Source organism: Canis lupus, chromosome 9 (assembly GCF_003254725.2).
Source record: "Canis lupus dingo isolate Sandy chromosome 9, ASM325472v2, whole genome shotgun sequence".
NCBI lineage: Eukaryota > Metazoa > Chordata > Mammalia > Carnivora > Canidae > Canis > Canis lupus.
The window spans coordinates 30428443-30442130 of record NC_064251.1 but is presented as its reverse complement, the minus strand read 5'-3'; the positions used below and the strand labels follow the sequence as shown (position 1 = coordinate 30442130).

General features: G+C 37.8%; 1 long non-coding RNA gene across 1 annotated transcript; it reads right to left on the bottom strand.

The window, feature by feature from the left end:
- Positions 1-5301: 5301 nt before the first annotated feature.
- LOC125755735 (uncharacterized) lies at positions 5302-12082 on the bottom strand. The gene is made up of 2 exons (XR_007412933.1): positions 9679-12082; positions 5302-6559 (listed from the first exon to the last, which is right to left on the bottom strand). It is a non-coding gene; the product is annotated as an uncharacterized LOC125755735 (long non-coding RNA).
- Positions 12083-13688: the final 1606 nt, after the last annotated feature.

Sequence of the window (13688 nt, the reverse complement as noted above, 5' to 3'; positions counted from 1 at the left end):
GACTCTTTTTTAAAAAAAATTAGCACTGGCACCCACTGGACGAAAAGGTCACCTTCCTACTTAGTTAATTGCATATTCTGGCACAGGCTAGCACCCGTGTCAGCTTCTTTCTGTGGGGGCTACAGTGACAGAGAATTCTATCACAGGCAGAATTTAATTATAAAAAAACTGAGTCATTTAGATTTTTATTTACATTAAGCCTTCAGGCCAAACCAAAATTCTCACTACCTGTCAGCAGTGTCAGTTATACAGAGGAAAATATTCTAACTACAATTGCTATTGTTCACACTATTTTGTTATTTTAAGGAGTCATTCTGGCAGGGATTCAGCCAAAAGATAGGAGAAATGCATCTAAAACAATAACTATAAATAAAACATGAAATCTACAAAATAGAGTGTGTGATGCATATCTGACCTGAATACTGCATCAACCTTGAGCGAAACAACTGGATCACAAAGCATCTAGTCATCACATGAAATGAAGGAAGGTAAATTGGGGACAGATTACTATTGTTCCCACTTGCAAATTTTTCATTTATACAATTTCTACAGTGTGAAATTTTTCACAAGGTAATTCTGCAAGTCCCAACTAAGTGAATTTTGGAACTTATCTTCAGGAGAGCTAGTGGCATGTGGGCTATTAGAGTTGTACCTTCAAAAAAAGAATTTCTATTTTTTGTTTAGTGCATTGCAATTTAGATTTTATGTTAAATATCAAAATACAATATAGCATAAATGCTATTATGAAGAGAAACCCCTGCTAAGAGTATGTAGATGATTATCATCAGTTTTTTTGTATGTGTATTTATTTCTGGATCTGTTTCCCTACTTCTTTCAATATGTATGTTATCTCTCTATTTCTCTCTAGGTTATATATATATATATATATATATATATATATATATATATTCTAAAACTTCAACAGATCCACCAAACTTTAGCCAATTATTTCCTTCTGTAAGGCATTCCTTTCTGTACTAATTATTTTAAAAGTGTTGCAAAAAATATTTTTACATGAGAACAGAGATTTATTTCCTTAGGTTAAATTTTCTAGAAACATGTATCTTGGGATGAACTCTTTTAGGGCTCTTGATACACAAGTATTTTGCTTTCTGTATAATTATATAATACAAAGAAAGAGTATTTAAAGAAGAAAGAGCCAGGTGACAAGGAAGCAATTTACTTTGGCTGAAACAAGTAGGATCAGCTAGATCAATAAGTCAAGAAGGACACTATCAATATTGAGAGCAGCATCTGGCCCCATAAGGAAGAAACAGGAAGGATTTTAAATGCTTTTTTCCAGTTATTTGAGATAACTGGAATCTTGGACATGCTACTGTCCAGATCTGCTTTCTAAAGAAGGCTTATGTTCATTTTTCTGATACTTCAAGACAATTTTGTGTTTTAGAAATTTTATGTTTTTAGAGTTTGCTCAATGAAACAAATAGAAAAGTTCACAAATTTCTCAGAGGCAAAGTTTAAAGAGTCTAAAGTTATCAATTCTAAATATATAGTGTATTCAATTCTGCATACACAGTTATCAATTCTGAATATATAATGCCATGATCATGGTAGGAAATATGGCATCCTCAGAAGAAATTACTGAAAAAGACTTTCATGAAGTAGCTGTTTCCAGAGGTTGGGCAGAGGTAAGGGAGCCGTCAAGGGCTGAGACTGATGTAGTTTTGAAACACAGGTGAGGTTTGGTGGGGTGGGGTCCAGAGTCAATGACCAAGAAAGAATTCTTGAGATGTCTTTGGTGTAAAATGGTGGTTTTATTAAAGCACAGGGATGGGACCATGGGCAGAAAGAGCTGATGCCCTGTGGTTGGTAAGGGGTGACTGATTATATACTTGGGAGTTGGAGATAAGGAAAAAAGAGCTTTTCAAAAGAACTTTTTTAGGCTTGCCATTGTCCAGGTTGTTTTTCCCTATGGCAAGGAATTAACATTAAGACGGTTGGGAACTTCCTGGAGGAATGTCCTCTAGATCCCACCTGGAAGGGGGGCTGGTTGCAGAGTGTCAGCTTGTCCTCAGCTAATCTTCTGTTCCTGCACCAAGACAACAGTCAGGCACTAGCAAGAATGGGACTAATTTTACATGGGGATGGGAAATTTCAGGGGAGGAAACTATGTTCCCTGAGCCCAAATCAGAGGAATGGCTGCCAGAGAGAAGCTGTTGTCTGAAGATGTAGCTGCTGTCAAAACCATAGCTCAAAGAGTAAGATTGAGAAGATGTTATGGGAGTGTACTTTGATGTCTCTCTTGACTTATTTCTTGCTTATCTTTTCTATTGTTGGAATCCAACAAGAAGCTAGATTGCAGTTAATATTTATAGAGTTGAGCTGTCTTGAGCATAGATGGGGGTGGAGAAGAGTCCGGAAAGGATGGTGTGGGGATGTGGATATCAGGAAAAGTGTTAATAAAAATAACAGCACATGTGGAAAAGTTAAAAGGTAATTTATATCAGTGCTTTGTAAATCTTAATGTACAAACACATCATTTGAGGATTTTGTTAATGTGCAGATTCTGATTCAGTAAATCTGGAGTAGGCCTGAGATTACTATCCATGTTGACTAATCCCCTAGCTGGTCCTGAGGTTGCTACTCTTCAGACTACATTTTGAGAGGTAAAGACTTGTAATATTATCAACATCGCTTCCTCTTAGGCATTTTCAATGTAGATTTCAGTGGTTTTCCAAGCAATTACCAAAAATCAGGAATAGTATGATGTCCATTTCATAAAGCATCACATTTGATTTGTGTAACAATCCCATAAGATGCGGGGATCCTGTCAACAGATGCAGGAGCTCTTTTGTAGGGGTGATAGGGCCATTCAGATAATACACAGTGCAGTCCATGTCCAGATTCTCAGGAGACTTGTTGGATGAGAGAGCTCTTCACCATCCCTTGGGAGCAAGACTGAAAGGATCATATTCCCAGATCAAAGGAGAATGTCTAGAATAAGGCTTGTAAGAGCCACACAAATATTCCTGACTTTGCTTCATAATTAATAATCCACATTTAACGGCAATCTGCAGAGATTTCACCAGGTGAGATGGGAAGACCCAAGCTCCATAAGCAATCTCCATTTACTATTCTGAGAGAAGTTTCCAGATAGAAATTAAATTCTATTAAATTTAATTAAATTAAATTTACAGTTTTGCACCAATGGAATTGCTATGTTCTCTGTCAACAGATGAAAGAATATAAAAATTCCGTATGTAGTTATGATGTAGTTTGGAGTGTTGGGGTCCAGAGCTAATGGTCAAGAAAGAATTCTTGAGATGTCTTTGGTGCAAAAAGGTGGTTTTATTAAAGCACAGGAACAGGACCCATGGGCAGAAAAAGCTGCCTTGGGATTGTGGAGGATGACTGATTATATACTTGGGACTGGTGGGGGAGAGGTTTCCCAAAGGACTTTCAAATGCAAAAGAAGACCTACAAGATACTGGAGGCCTTAATATTAAGACAATTGGGAGTTTCTGGAGGAAGGTTTATACTCTGCTTGTCTCAAGTATTTGTCAGTGGGCTGCTGATTATAAGGAAATTTAATTTTATTTCCTTTCTCTTCTGCCTTTGTTTCCCATATCACTTTGGAGGCCAGAGTGATGTTAGGGCTCCAGGAAATTGAGTCTATGGGTTTCTGGAGGTTAGGCTATTGATAAGTTGCTTTTTTCTTATAAATCACTAAGACATTTGTAAACTGGTAGAGACTTATGTCCTGCGGGACTGTGATCTCTATTAGTTAACCATTTGTTTTTTTCCCTTCCCTTAGTTTTAGGGCAGCTAAGGAGTGCCTGGGGAAAGGCACCTAGGGGGAGAGGGGCTTGCGGGGTGTCAGCTTATGCTTTGCCCTCAACTTGCCTTCCTCTTACCTCATCAGTTAACATTGTGCCACTGTGAATTTATTGGCTTTGATGAATGTGTTATGGTTATATAGGATGTTAATATTAAGGGAACTGGTGAATGGAATGTGGGAATACTGGATTATCTTTGTATCTTTCTGTAAACTTAAAATTATTTTGAGATAAAAACATTTAAAGATTATATAAATACTCTATATGAACCCAGAGAAAAGGGAAAGTGAAGTAGTCTTGTGACAAAAAAAGGTAATTTATTCTCCTGTCTCTTTATAAAAGAGATGCAGCTTGAAAGAGGGCTGTGGAAGGTTTGAGAAGCAAAAATTCTGTGCCAAAAATCAGGCAGTGAAATATGCAACTCCCAGAGTCAACCCACTTGGATTCAAATCTCAGCTATCCACTGACATATAGACATAGGGAATTAATCACTCTCCGTCTTAGTTTCCTCATCCACAAAATGGGGATAATATTAGTGCATCCTCTTAAGCACTGTTGTAATATTCTGATTTATAATAAATGTATATTTGATATTTGTCCCCATTTCCTGACACAGCTCTGAAAACCATTAGAATCTCTGAGGTGATAGATTTCTTTTTGCAGGCCAATAGATGACTGACTGACTGACTGACTGACTGATGGCCCAGGACTCGTGGAAAGCCTGATGATTAAAGCTGGCTGCCAGGGAAATCAGTTATATGATTAGAGGGTTGCAAGTTTCATTCCATCCCCTGACCCTCACCCTCCTCACTCTGACAAAAGGGAGGTAGGAGGAGTGGATGTGGATGTTGAGCTAATCACTAATGGCCAATGACTTAATCTATCATATGCTTATGTAATGAAGCCTCCACATAAATCTCAAAAGTATGGGGTTCCGATCTTCCAGGTTGCTGAACACATAAAGGTGAAGGGAGGATAGCATGGCTGGAGAACGCATGGAAGCTCCACACCCCTTCCCTCATGCTTTGCCCTATGCATCTCCATCTGACTGTTCCTGAGTTCTATACTTTGTAATAAACTGGAAATCTAGTAAGTGAACTATTTTCTTGAGTTTTGTGAACTTTTCTAGCAATGGATCAAATTTGAGGACATTTTAGGAATAACAACATAGCTGGTCAACCACTAGCACAAATGACAGTCTGGACCTGTGGTCGGTGTCTGAAGCAGAGCAGTCTTGTGGGATGGAGAATTTTCCATGCGATCTGACGGTACCTCCAGGTAGATTCAGAACTGAGTTAAAATGGAGGACACCCAGCCAGTGTCAGACAATTGCTTGATATAGGAAAAAGACCCACACATTTGTTGACCAGACGTGAAGTGTGAATGTTGCATGTAGAGAAGGAAAACAGAGGTATTTTCACTTAACAGCTATTATAAGGGCTAAATAAAATAACATATTTAAAGCATATCATAGTGCCAATAGCAATGAGTGCAATAAATCTAGTATTTTTAGTCATTTTTATTCAACTATCTTTTTTACTAGGTCTCTACATCTTAAGTGGAGGATCCAATATATGTCCCCTAATCTGGCTAAAAAAAACTATTAAAATATAGCATTTTCATCAGAATTTGACAAATGAGGCACTGGGAGTGAGGGAGTTCTCATTTGTTGCTCAAGATCATCCCCTCAATCAGAACATAGAGGGACAGGACCTCAAACTGGTTGCTGAGACTTTTAGTACTCTCAACTTTAGTACTTTAAGGGTTAGTACTTTAAGATTTAATTTGCTATGTCATGCTGTCTCTTTTATAGTGAATTCTTGTCCTTCTTTTTTTAAGTGCAGAAAAAAATCTCATTCCACATAAAAATGTCACCAAATATCTACTTGGCCTACCCATCACTTCCATCGACTATTTCCCAAGACTTGCCAATTCTCTGGTTGTTTGCTCAAGACGACAGAAACAGCTTCGCTACTCTCTGCAGAGCCTTAGGCAGAGAAAACAGATTACTTCTGAGCTGAAGTGTTTTCTGAGTATCAGAAGAGGGGGATATACCTCCTCTCCACTATTCTATTAATGACATACAGGAGCATAGCACCTAGACAAATTAGCTACACTACGAGACCTGCACCCCACTTCGCTTAATTACTAGACTATTGCATTCAGGGGAGATGCATAGAGGGCCTTGCTGCTTAGCAATCTTGTCATCTAATGCCAATCATGTATTCAAGGCTAACAGGAGAATTCCCCACAGCTGTTCAGATGGCTTGTGCACCCAGTGGCAGCATTCATTGCCACTAAGTGAAGAGCTGAGCTCAAGGGTGTGTTGACAAAATACTGTGCACAACTCTTCAGTGTGAATGAGGGAAGATTCCCAACCATTCCTTCCACTTGTTTGCCAGTTGGTCTGTTTATTATTCTTCTGGGTCTCTTATTCCTGTGACTTGTAAGTCTTTGTTCATCCTTGTGGAGATCAGTGTATTGATACTTCTTCACTTTACGATATATGCTATCATATTTGTTGGTTATGACAATGGGCAGTTGTGGCAGTGTCTGTCAGCTTCCCGGAAAAGGAAAGTTTATTGAGCGAAGGGTCCATTTTTACAGCATTACAAACAAAGTGGCTACTTTTTTCCTAGACGTTTTAGGTAGTGGAGTCCCTTAGAACTAGACTTATATCTTCTGGTAAGATCAAAGCAATGAAATGAAAAACAGGGAATAAGAATGCAGTTCACTTTCCAGTGTTCATTAATGCTGTAGTGCTGGAAAAGAGGAAAAGAAGACATCTCAGGTACTCAATTTCCTGTGTCTGAATTCATCACTCTAACTGATGCGGTCAGAGTCACTTAAAACTCATGACTTCAGCCCCATGGCTGAAATTTATAAAGCCCCGATTTTGACCCCATTTAATCATTAGACTAGTATAGTGATCTTACACAGTTTCACAAACTGGATATTTGCTCTGTTACCTGTAACCAAGAACCTCTTTGTACAAAGTTCCAATAATTGCCTCCAGTTTACAACTCCCATTTTGTGCCTACCTTGATTTAACTATTGAGTGCATTAAGTGCATTCCAGAAACAGCAGGGGTACTAACATAAAAGGTATAAGAAATTCATTACAGATGTGAGTATATGTATGGGGAAGTATGTAAATGTACACATATATTCATGTAATTTTATATGTATACATCTCTACATTATTCAGCATATTTATTGGCTCCTTACTCTATATAGTAAGTATAAAAAAGATGAGGATATTCAAAATAGAGAGAGACCAGGCCCACACAGAACTTAAACAGCTAGAGAATGGCAAGAAAATGTGCCTGGGTGGTGCAGTCAGTTAAGCATCAGACTCTGGATTTTGGCTAAGGTCATGATCTCAGGGTTGTGGGATCAAGCTCCACATCAGGCTCTGAGCTCAGTGTGGAGACTGCTTGTCCTTCTCCTTCTACTTCTCCCCCAAATTGTGCTCTTGCTCTCTCTCTCAAATAAACAGATAAAGTTTTTTAAAAAAAGAATGGCAAGAAAAGTAAACAGGCAATCATTATATACTATAGTGAATACTGATGGGTAAAAGTGAGGCTGCTATGAAAATACATGACTTAGACTTCAGACTTGAATGGGCAGGAAACACTTCTCAAATGAAGGCTTTCCGACTACTTGGCCACTTAACCTGAGACCAAAAGATGAGGAGAGGAATAACTAGAAGAAAGACATGATGGGTAAGATTTCAGGAAGGACTGTGGGGAGAGGGAGAAATAGAGAGGAATCCTACAGAACGTTTCTAAGCAGCATTGGGAAATCTTTTAACAGACCTAAATTTACTCTGATTTTCTGCTGAAAATTGTATACCCTGAATACATAAATTGGGAAGAGCTTTGGTCTCATTCTATGCTTTGCTGAGATGTTTTCCTATACTCTCTCTGATTTATTTTCTTCCAAGTAATTTGTCCTATAGGAAGCTTTCCCTGATACTACAGGCTAGACCTTCTTCTTGGTCCTCTGGTTGAATCTGTGTTGCACTGAAGTATTAATGTTTTGTCTGTCTTCCTATGAATCTTTGAACTTTTTGAGGGCCAGGCTATACTAACTCTAGAGCATAATTCTTGAAAATCAACATCAATCTGAATGGCAGCTCTGTAGGCCATCAGGACTCCTAATTCCTGAAGATCCCTCAGGTCCTCATCTAAGATTTTCCCAGCAGGGTTATGGGAGCCTGAAACATACTTCTTCCTATCAGGAGATTCCACCAAAGCAGTCTGCCAGGGGAGCTCCGCACTTGGATGCAAGTTCTTTCTGGGCTGAAGCCAATGATTAGTCAATCTTTCTTACCAGATATGAAGAGCTGTCTGACTCCAAAGCTTGATCTTCCTCTACTCTGATAGACCACACCTCCTTGAAAATCAATTAGCTTAGCCACCTGCTAGGTAATGAACAACTTTATCATTACATCCTGATGTGCTGAGCTTGGATTCTTGGCAGGCGACAGAACAGGAAATCTCCAGAAATCCTGACCTGAGGAAGCTCTGTGCACATGCATGTATGTATATTCACTTGTGAGTATAAGGGCTCCTGTGAGAGCTTTGAAGTGTTTCACTCTTTTTGCTTCTCCTGCATATTTTCTAATTTTAATTTATTTATTTATTTATTTAGAATAAATAAATTTTAGAGAATAAATTATGATTTTTTTTCCTTAGTGAGTTTCTCAAGTGTATAAGGGTTCAAGGCAAACATACTTTTTTTTTAAGGGAAACATATTTGATCTGTATTTGCTGAATAGTTAGCTAATATTATGCCCCCTCCTTACTAAATCTTTTTTTTTTAATGTTTTTAGAAAAAAAAGAGAATAGGAGGGAATCAGCCAAACTGTCATTTATAAGGTTCTCTTCAAGAAAATTGGAAGAAACATTTAGGAACAAATTTCAGTAATTTGAGTAAAACTGATATTGGCATTCATAAATTAATAGGTAAAGATTATCAAACTGTATTATTTACTGCCCCCAAAGACAAGTGACATTACATAAACTCATGTTGATTATTTCTCTTTTACATGCTGCTTGTAGGTTACCAGGGAAAAGCAAAGGTCAATATTTAAGGCTTGAAGTTAAGAATTATCATCTGTAAGGTTCCAGTGGCTATCCAAGATGCCAGTAATTCAGTCTTAAACAACTCCTCATACATCTTTCTCATAATAGCCTAGGCTGTCAGAAGGCATTATAACTCATTAATTAAGTGTTAGCACATTAATGGTAAACAAATGGATCAAACTGTTAGAACAGTGAATATGTGTTTTGTAAGATTTTAGCCAGTAAATCTGTAAGTTTGTACTGAGGCTTAGATATAGTTATTAAATAAATAACCTTCTCACATATGTATAGGTCAGATATATGTATCTGTATGAGAGTATGTGCTATAATTTTTGCATATAGAGAAGGAAATTAAATTAGATTCTCTACATTTCTCTTAAGAAAACACAGAAGAGCTTAAACCATTTGAGCATGGCTTCTAATAAAATGGTTAAACTTTAAAATGATACTCAAAGGGAGATAAATCATGTATGTGAAAATTCATAGTTTTTTGGGGGGGTTGTATATGTTTTTAACTGGAGTTTGATTTGCCAACATATAGCATAACACCCAGTGCTCATCCCATCAAGTCCCCCCTCAGTGCCTGTCACCAAGTCACCCCAACCCCTTGCCCACCTCCCTTTCCACTACCCCTTGTTGGTTTCCCAGAGTTAGGAGTTTCTTATGTTCTGTCATCCTCACTGATATTTCCCACTCATTTTCTCTCCTTTACCCTTTATTCCCTTTCACTATTTTTTATATTCCCCAAATGAATGAGACTATATAATGTTTGTCCTTCTCCAATTGACTTACTTCACTCAGCATAATACACTCCACTTCTATCCACGTTGAAGCAGATGGTGGGTATTCATTGTTTCTAATGGCTGAGTAATATTCCATTGTATACATAGACCACATCTTCTTTATCCATTCATCTTTCGATGGACACCGAGGCTCCTTCCACAGTTTGGCTATGGTGAACATTGCTCCTATAAACACTGGGGTGCAGGTGTCCTGCCATTTCTGCTAAATCCCCAGCAGTGCAATTGCTGGGTCGTAGGGCAGTTCTATTTTTTAACACTTTGAGGAACCTCCATAAAGTTTTCGGAGTGGCTGCACCAGTTCACATTCCCACCAACAGTGCAAGAAGGTTCCCTTTCTCCACATCCTCTCCAACATTTGTTCTTTCCTGGCTTCTTTATTTTCCCCATTCTCACTGGTGTGAGGTGGGTATCTCATTGTGGTTTTGATTTGTATTTCCCTGATGGCCAGTGATGCAGAGCATTTTCTCATGTGCTTGTTGGCCATGTTTATGTCTTCCTCTGTGAGATTTCTCTTCATGTCTTTTGCCCATTTCATGATTGGATTGTTTGTTTCTTGGGTGTTGAGTTTAATAAGTTCTTTACAGATCTTCAATACTAGCCCTTTATTTGATATGTCATTTGCAAATATCTTCTCCCATTCTGTAGGTTGTCTTTTAGTTTTGTTGACTGTTTCTTTTGCTGTGCAGAAGCTTTTTATCTTGATTAAGTCCCAATTCATTTTTTCTTTTGTTTCCCTTGCCTTCATAGATGTATCTTGCAAGAAGTTACTATGGCCAAGTTCAAAAAGGGTGTTGCCTGTGTTCTCCTCTAGGATTTTTATGGATTCTTGTCTCACATTTAGATCTTTCATCCATTTTGAGTTTATCTTTGTGTATGGTGTAAAGGAATGGTCTAGTTTCATTCTTCTGCACATGGCTGTCCAATTTTCCCAGCACCATTTATTGAAGAGACTGTATTTTTTCCAGTGGATAGTCTTTCCTGCTTTGTCAAATATTAGTTGACCATAGAGTTGAGGGCCCGTTTCTGGGTTCTATATTCTGTTCCATTGATCTATGTGTCTGTTTTTGTGCCAGTAGCATACTGTCTTGATGATCACAGCTTTGTAGCACCACTTGAAATCTGGCATTGTGATGCCCCTGGCTCTGGTTTTCTTTTTCAATATTCCCCTGGCTATTCGGGGTCTTTTCTGATTCCACACAAATCTTAAAATAATTTGTTCTAACTCTCTGAAGAAAGTCCATGGTATTTTGATAGGGATTGCATTAAACGTGTACATTGCCCTGGGTAACATTGACATTTTCACAATATTAATTCTGCCAATCCATGAGCATAGAATATTTTTCCATCTCTTTGTGTCTTCCTCAATTTCTTTCAGAAGTGTTCTGTAGTTTTTAGGGTATAGATCCTTTACCTCTTTGGTTAGGTTTATTCCTAGGTATCTTATGCTGTTGGGTGCAATTGTAAATGGGATTGACTCCTTAATTTCTCTTTCTTCAGTCTCATTGTTAGTGTATAGAAATGCCACTGATTTCTGGGCATTGATTGTATCCTGCCACACTGCTGAATTGCTGTATGAGTTCTAGCAATCTTGGGGTGGAGTCTTTTGGGTTTTCTATGTACTACTAGGATCATGTCATCGGCGAAGAGGGAGAGTTTGACTTCTTCTTTGCCAATTTGAATGCCTTTTATTTCTTTTTGTTGCCTGACTGCTGAGGCTAGGACTTCTAGTACTATGTTGAATAGCAGTGGTGAGAGTGGACATCCCTGTCATGTTCCTGATCTTGGGGGAAAGGCTCCCAGTGTTTCCCCATTGAGAATGATATTTGCTGTGGGTGAAAATTCATTTTTACATGATGTTACTTCAAGTGTACTTGGATATAATCATATCTGTAGGGCCTAATGAACAACTAAGTATGACTTTTGTCTTTTAACCAAAATATCCTAGGGTATCATGCTTTTATAGTATTTCTTCAACCATCAATTCCTTTGTGGCTTTTGGTTTACCTTACTATATCCATTCTGCTACCTAATTTTCTCATTTGCTTAAATGAAGACCTGGGTATCTTCCCACAGTTCTGCAGAGCAAAGTTTGTGGATTTTATAAATATTTGCTCTTCAGAAAACTTTTCAATCCATCTCCTTGTAAATTTATAGCCATGCTATTAAATATTTGCTTGGTTGAATTCAAACTTAGATATAAACCATTAATATGACTATAAATATATTTTAATATGTATTTTTAAGTCTCTCAGGAAAATCTGGATTCCTCAATAGTGAGAGAAGATGAGTCCTGCATAGGGTTTTCAAGCCTTGGCACTATTGACATTTGGAGGTTTTTCCTTCATTGTAGGTTCTGTCCTGAGTATTGTAAGATGTTTGGCAGCATCCCTAGCTCCTAACTACTAGATTCCAGTAGCAATCCTTGACCAGTTGTGCCAAATAAAAATGTCTCTAGACTGCCAAATATACCTTGGGGGGGGGGGCAACAAATCACCCCCAAATAAGAATGACTGGAAACCCTGTAATAAACATTTTATTACTAGTTATTTGTCTGAGACTTGTACTTTTAAAAGTGAGCAACTTTCACCATGAACCAAACATCAATACATAGTCTTGTAAACTGTTATTAATTATCCAGAACTCTAGTTTATGTTTAAAGTTGCTGTTTTCATTACATTTCTGTCCAGCTCTTGACATTTGGTTTGTTTTCTATCTTCAATCCTTCTAATTGAAAGTTTGTCAAGCTACTCTAACAATATAGATTTATTGCATTGATGCATTTATTGCATTGATGGTGTGAATTGATGGCTTCCCTAAATCCAGTCTTTGCAACATGACACTACATCTCCCCCAACAAGAAGTAGAGTCTATTTTCTTCTCTTTTGAATCTGGATTGGATTTGTGACTTGTCTGGCCGCCAGACTGTGGCAGAATTGATATTGTGCCAATTCTGAATTTAGGTCTCAAGATGCCTTGCCTGCTCTGCTTTCTCTTGAACATATCTGTACTCACATGCTGGAGGGATGGGAGAGATCACAAAACAAATCATCTAAGTAGAGGCCACCAGAGATGATTTCACCTTGAGCCAACCAGCCAGCTGACTGCAAAATCATGAGCGAGTTTAGCTGAGATCTTTCAAATCCAAATCAGAGGAATACACCCACCTGACCCCAGACTTAGGAGCTAAATAAATGCTAATCATTTAAAGCCACAAAGTTTTGGGGCTGGCTATTTTACAGAATTATTGATCAATTGATATATCTACTTGATTTCTCAGATTATCTCTAAAACTTTGGACCAGACTTATTCCTTTTATTCATTCTGCTTCAGCCACTCCAATAGGATTAACTACTGATCCAGCTTTTGTCCTCAACTGTAGCCCAGCCCCACTGTAAGGATCCCATAAGTCCTTTCTCAAGCCGTGAAAGGGGCAGAGTGGTTCAGTAATAGACTTTACTTTTCACATTCTTCAAAATGGCCTATCTTAATTTAGAATAACTATAGTTTTGATTAATGCCACAATCTGAAAGGGTTTTTTTTTATAAAACCTAGTAATGATTCTTATATAGACTTGTCAGATTTCAAATAAATAGTTAAATTCATAGATGTGACTTGGCCAGACTTTCCACAAGGATTTAAAACTTGGACTCTCTTCAGTCTAATGTATGGAAACCATCTGGATATTATTCATTCCAACTCATTTTGGCATTGTTCTGGTCTTATACTGTAAATCTAGTGTTCAAATATGTTGGACTTGTGCTTGCTTCAGCAGCACATATACAAATATGTTGGGCTTACTGGCATTTTCAATAATTTATTCTATCTGATTAAATTTTCTGAGTACCTTGGTATTATCCATCCTCTTAAAAATAGGGTAGTTTATGTAATTTGGCTGATGAATAGCCCACAAAGGTGGAAAACACAAATGATGACAATTAGATAAGGTGCCAATCATATAATCTGAGAATCCACCAATTATATAACTATGAATTTCAATAA